At 41.0% G+C, this 6,985-nt stretch overlaps 1 non-coding gene across 1 annotated transcript; it reads left to right on the top strand.

Annotated features, from left to right (window-relative positions):
• The first annotated feature begins 6,093 nt into the window (after positions 1-6,093).
• On the top strand, positions 6,094-6,175 carry trnal-uag. Its single transcript has one exon. It is a non-coding gene; the product is annotated as a tRNA-Leu (tRNA).
• The last annotated feature ends 810 nt before the right edge of the window (positions 6,176-6,985 follow it).

The raw sequence follows: 6,985 nt of genomic DNA on the forward strand, positions 1-6,985 counted from the left end.
CTGATCGATGTTTTAGGGAGACCTGTAAAGACATAGTTAACAGCAGTCAAGTCAACTGAAGATAAATGCATGGACAAGTTTTTCCAGGTCCTGTTGAGACATAAAGCCTTTAATACTTAAGAAATTCTTCAGGCGATAGCAGGCTGACTATGTCAGTGTCTTAATGTGGCTACTGAAATTCAGGTCCTTGAGTCCATGACTACACCAAGATTTTTTGTTTAATTGTGGAAAATTCTGGCACATCCAATCATTGATTTGTTAAATACAGTTACTCAGCGCTTGTATAGGATACATAGTCCCCTGGTGATATGGTTATATAAATTTGTGTGTCAGCTGTATTATTATGAGAACATGTTTTTTTGTTTTTCATAATCTGAGCCAGTGGAAGCATGTAGACGTTAAACAGTAGAGGCCCCAGAATGGAACCTTGGGGTGTTATGGCAGACTAGGCGAATGGACTCAAAAGCAGACTCGGGACAGGTTAAAATCCAGGAATTTAAAGTTTATTGAAAAGTGGGGTGAGAGCAGAGCAGAGGGCAGACCAGGGAATGGAGACCAGCGAGTGAACTTCCAGGTAGGCCGTGAGCTGAGAGAGGCAGAGGCAGGATTTCCAGGCAGGCAGTGATCCACTGAGGTAAGCTGAGGTGAAGAACCGGGTTGATATACTGCAGAGTCTTGATTAGTGGAATGTGGATCAGGTGTGCAGGTTGAGCGCCAGGCCCAGAGTGAGAAGCCACGCCCAGACAAAACAGAGAGACAGACAGACTAACAGGAGACCCAGGGAGGGAAGAGAACATAAACACAAGGGGTTTACTTAAAAATGATTTGTTATGGGCCTATAACTGCTCATTAGTGACGTGTAGATTGTTCTTTTTAAAGAGTGGCTTGATGACTGCGGTTTTCAGAGCCTGTGGGAAGAAACCTGTGAGGAGAGACATGTTGACAATTTGTAGAAGATCTGAGGCCATGCAGTTAGAAACATTTTTGTAAAAGCCTTTTGGCAGATTATCAAGGCAGAAGGAGGAGGATTTCAATGTTGTATTATGTCCTCCAGGTTGTTATGGTTGATAGAATCAAATTATGTCATGCTATTTGAATCGATTTTTTGAAATGACCTCACACAGGAGGGTTCGTTAGCCTGTCAACAGCAGCAAACAAGGCACGTGCATTATTATTGTTTTTTGCAATAATGTCAGAGAAGAAGAGCCGCCTTACATTTCTCAATTCTAAATTCTAAATGTGAAGTCTTTCTTTATAGAAGTCTAGAGATTTGTTTTCCACCACCTGCATTCAGCTTTTCGACACTCTCATAAATAGTGTAAACATCTTTTTTTATTCCATATTTGGAATAAGCTGTTTCAGAATGTTATGGTTAAAAACCCAGCCAAGTGGACACATTTGTCTCCAGATCTCTCAACACAAGCAACAAGTCATCATTCTCTCAAGTGTAATAAGCTAATGAACCTGCTCCATTTTTGCTACAGCTAAATGAATAAATGTAATCAAATAAATGTAGTATACTGTATATAGTGGAGTAAGTACAATTACTACCTCTGAATTGCAGTGGAGTATAAAAGGAAAAAAAGATGTTTGATACTCAACTAGTACAAGTATACTACCTCAAAATTGTACTTAAGTACAATACTTGTAAATGTAAATGTGTTTAGTTATTTACAACCAGAGATGTTTTCTACTATAGATCCCTGGCTGAAAACCATGCCTCTTTATTTATCAGTGTATACTCTGGTAGAGCAGGGTTATATAAAAGTGGATGAATGTGACACAGCTAGTGAGCTATGATAGCTTCCTTTGTATTTAACTCTTCTGCTCTCTTGTCCCTCAAGGCGTTCCCTCAGATGTGTGCATAATGGCAACCTGAACTGTATTTTTTCATTTCAAGTCTAGTTTCTTCTGTTTTATGCACATAACTACAGATGTGTTGTTACTCGCACAACTTTGTGTGTTGGGGGTGCTGCTTTCACCTTTGATACAGCCTGTCAAGATGGTTTGCTGTTGTTAAACTGCGCAAATTTGTGCAGTTCATGACAGCTGAACTCAACACAAAAAAATGTGTCGTTATGAGTTGATCCACTGAAATTAATATAATTGCTTCAAAATCTAGCTGTTTTATATACTGTTGGGACCGGGCCTCATTGCAGATTTAATGCATGTATCAAATGCTTTATGTTATAGAGAACAATTTTTTTAAATTTCAGCAATAGCAATTAGGTAGAGTCAACTCCCCTTGGCTGAAAAATAGATCACAATAAAGGCTTGCATTGGTTATCCACACAGCCGTGACAAATTACTCAGCATGTAAAAAGCTCTACCACTACAAATCACTCTCATTCTAAAATGCACAGACACCAGCACATCAAAACCCAGAAATATTTTATGCACTGCAGTCTGCAAAACTTTTCAATTTCTAGAAAACAGACATCCTCAGAAGTATGATGGATGTCTTATCTGTCTGCTTTTATTTAACTGCCAACCTGTACATTTATGAGATTAATTCAGTGTAGTTCTTCCACACACAGCAGCAGGTGAACAAAGCAAGACAATCATATAGTTTGGGGTTACCCTAAAAACACCTAAATATTGAGCTTTATTCATAAGATGCAAAGGCTAATACATGTATTCCTACCAGTATCGACAAATGCATTTATGGATCTTTGTCTGTTTGCTTGTTTGCATCATCAAAATTCCCAGAGCACCAAGTGGAAAGAAATGAAGAAATGGGGCCTTCCTTCCACCATCCAGAGAGGAAGACAAAAGCAGCGACAGAGAGCAAAAGAGAAGCACCTCTTCTTCCACACCACTGGGAGTGTCTGAGAGACGTTGACAGCTCATTTCCATAAACTGTCTCACTGTGGGCAATATACATATACTGGAGCAAGTGAAAGGAAGTAGGAGGCAGAGAAATGTGGAGGCCCATGTCAAGGTGAAGCCAAGTCAGAGACGAATAGAGGCAGTATGAAGGCGAAGCAAAGACCGAAGGGACAACATAAACAGAAAGCTGAATCTTAGGTGGCATGAAAGGACAAAGAGAGACAGAGAAGACACAAAGAAAACAGGAAAGGAGAGATGGAACAAAAATACCCAAATATAAATAAAGAGAGTTTCTGTGACTGGCTAGAGGACAAACAACAAAAATATGTATGTGACACTCTTGCTTGTATATTCAGTCACTGTTGTGTGCAGGACATGTTAATTACTGCCTAGCTTCTGACAGTTCATATGACATAATACATTTTAAATAAACTTGCAAACGTTTGCCATCTATGTTGAATAGTGCAGTGTTTTTCAACCTTTTTTAAACCACGGCACATTTTTTACATTAAAGCATTTTCCATGCATACTCAGGTAATCTGAATAGATTGGGAGACAGGGATGCGTTTTCGAGGGAAATGGTTTATTTCACATATTACAAGGAGGTACTAGGCAGTCTCAAAGGGGGTTCGGGGAATCCAACAGGTCACAGGGATCAGAATGAAGTCCAGAGGAATCTAGTAAGAAAAGCCCAGGGCTTCCCCTGTGCAAGGAAGCTGATCCTGGTGGGAGCTGGAGTGTAGCTGGGGCAAGAGACGGATCAAGTGTGGTGACCTAAGGCACAGGGAAACCAAGTTAGTAGGGTAGCAAGCAAACAAACAAGAGGAGCAAGCTGAATTAGACTGGAAGCGTGACTGGCAGGTATCATTTGTCCACAATCTGGCACTGAGTGGAGGGGAGAGCCGGTTTAAGTAGCAGGTCAGAAAGGAACTGATTGGCTGGCCACCGGTACTCGAGTCCCGCACACCGGCCTCCACTCTTGTAATTAAGCACAAGGGAAAGGGGAAAGGGAGGAGGAGAGAGAAAAAACAGGGCACCTCCACTAGGCTGGGGCAGAGTGCCTGACACACATATATGTTGTGGAAAATGGGAGCAATGTTGAAATAGCTCTGTTTCCCAGAACGGGGAACTCCTTGGCAGCAGTCAACCAAAAACTGTCCAAAAGTAGATCAGCAAAGCTTAGCTTTAAACCACCGTCTTGTCTCACTTCAGTTAGTTCCTCCTGTTTCTGCAAAGTCATGTCCTTTCCAAAAAGTGCTGCTGAGCTATATATGGGTCCCTTACCCAGTTAAGGCATTCAGTGAAGGTTGACAACTTTTTAAATGTTTACCTATTATCTCACACAGTGCAGTAGTGTTGACAACTCCTTGCCATTTCTGGGTGAGTGGGAACATGTCAATGTTGCCACTTTCCAGAGGTCGTTTGCCAGAGGTTCACCTTTGCACAGAATCCATTTATTTTATCTGTGCTTGTGAGCAGGTTTTCACTTAGGCCTTGCATTCATGTGTTCTGTTCATTCAGATTCTGCATCCCAGCCTTGCACTTGCTCTTTGTCTGGGTTGGAATTATGTCCAGGGCCCAGTTGACAGTCTGCATTTTTCCTTTTCAACATTTTCTCGCCTAATTGTACTATTGTCTTAAATGAACAATTATGGCGCTACCTACTGCCACCTACTGACATGTAATAGTATTTAATTACTCTGCCAGACACTACAGCGCAGGCAAGACGCTCCACAATGCCAAATTATTTGCAGTAACTAAATAATAATATTTGTTGGCCCAATTACAAGAAATTGGATAATTTCCTACAGCACACCTGACGCTCTCTCTCGTCTCTCTCTCTGGGCTCATGCCCATGAAGTGCCTGAAAATTGTCAGGACACACAAACATCACTTAATGCAGGTTTGTGCAGCTTGCATATAATCACATTTATGTATGGATTGAGAGTTTCCCTGCCACCATAGATGATTAATGGAGTCAACATCGACATGGAAAATGCAGGTTAAGGTTGTGAGAGGTCAAACCTTACCTTTGAAAGAACTTCAATATACACGCTACCTCCTCCTGGTACTCAAGGTCCAGTATGTAGTGAGGTGAAAAAATAGCAAATTCAGACAGAAAGGTGAACTGGATGCCCTCAGACACAACCTCACATTCAATACTTACCAGGCCATTTATATGTTATATTTTAGTATGAGTGAGTAAACATGTCTTTGAACTGGGGGTAAGAGGCATTAGGTTTCAAACTTTCTCTCCCTCTGCAGAGTTGTGTGCTGGTGACATCAAGGGGGAAAGCAGGAAGTGGACCAAACCACTGTGAGGCAAGGGAGGGGGGACTCAAAATGTTTATAAAAAAATTCTAATTACTTGTCTAATTTATATCATTATATTACTTATTATTTTTTAAGGGGGGGACAACCCTCAGATGGGGGGGGGTTCCTGACTAATTGATTAGTTACCCCTAGGTTTGCTAGCCCTGGTCCTTACAAAATTGAGCAGAGTGGCGCAGCGAAAGTGTGCTGGACCCATAACCCAGAGGTTCAGAGGTTGATGGACTGAAACTGTTCTCTGCTATTTGTACATAGTTTGGAACACCAACAATACAGGCTGTTTGTGATTTCCGTACACACTCAAAAAGACTTGCAAATAGCTAACATTGTGAAATGTCTTTAGTGCTAAACGCCATATTTTTGTTCCAAGTAGCTGATGCAAATATTGTTGCTGTCCCAGCCTGTGACAACTCTTCGCTTTCAATTGAACTCCTTTGGACATATGGACACTTTTCTGGACGTTCAAGATTCTAGAATGAAAATTGGGAAACGTTAGTGTAAAGAAGCTCACAGCAAAGTCCACCAATTGCTTAATTTTGGAACTCGTGAACTGGATGCTTCCCAAACCTTGTGAGCTGAAAGCTACAAAAATAAATGATTTGTTAACTATTGGTATGCAAGCCCTGGAACACGAAAAGGCGAGCAGAGTGGCAAATCTGATGCATGCTGTTACTTTGACGCAGTAGGGGATTGACTGAAACCATACTTTGCTAAGCATAATCTCCCACCTGTGCTGTCCATGGTTACTGTCACATTACTGCTTTCAAAATTCATTTCCATGAAAGTATAGGGTTAGATGTCTGTTCTCTGACACAATATTCACATCTAAGCCAATTCATGTGCTTTGTTTATGTCTTTTAGTAGCTCTTTAGTAGTCATCATGCGTATTTGCCTTCCTCACTTGCTGACTGCATGAGAAAAAAGAGCTTGTCAGGTAGCGTGGCCGAGTGGTCTAAGGCGCTGGATTTAGGCTCCAGTCTCTGAGGAGGCGTGGGTTCAAATCCCACCGCTGCCATTCTTTGAACTTTATTATCAATATGATATCTGGTAAGGTGTTAAATTTATAAGGCTTAGTAAAAGTTGCATAATGTACTCTGCTATACTTTGGAACAGCAAGACTCCATGCTGTCTATGCGCTTTCCATTCATACTCACAATGTTATGTTTGCACATTGCTGACCATCCATTGCCACAACTTTCAAAAGTGAAATGTCTGCTCTCTTCAGTGCTAAAGTGGACACCATTTTTGTTCCAAGCAGCTGATAAATAAATACAGTGGCTGTCCCAGCCTGTGAAAACTTTTAGGTTTCAATGAAACCGAAAATAGTCATATGGAAATTTTTTGGGACTCTTGAAGGAAACTAGGAAAAGTCACTTTAAAGAAGCTCAAAAGGAGTTTCCCAAGCCTCACAACTTGACGTGCCCTAGCAGAGTGGTGCAGCGGAAGCATGCTGGGCCCATAACCTAGATACTGATGGATCGAAACCATCCTCTGGAACAGCAATACTTCTTGCTGTGGCGGTGTTCTCTGTTCATACTCACATTGCCATGTTTGTAGGTGAAAAAACTGCTAATTCTAAGAACAAGACTTCATGCTAAGAGTTTAATGTTTGCCGATTAGTAACCATCCACAAGACGTCAATGAATTGACATTATCTTCTGCTAAGTGAAAACTCTATCAGTCTTGTCCTTAAATTTTTATCAATATGGTCATTTTAATGTTTTTTGAAAGAAGACCTCATTGCCTGAGTGTCTAAAGTAAGACGGAATTACATTCCTGACTATTGAGGTTATTTACCTAATGCCTTCAAACAACTAAAGCCTGC

The sequence above is a fragment of the Micropterus dolomieu genome, linkage group LG19 (genome assembly GCF_021292245.1).
Source record: "Micropterus dolomieu isolate WLL.071019.BEF.003 ecotype Adirondacks linkage group LG19, ASM2129224v1, whole genome shotgun sequence".
Lineage (NCBI taxonomy): Eukaryota > Metazoa > Chordata > Actinopteri > Centrarchiformes > Centrarchidae > Micropterus > Micropterus dolomieu.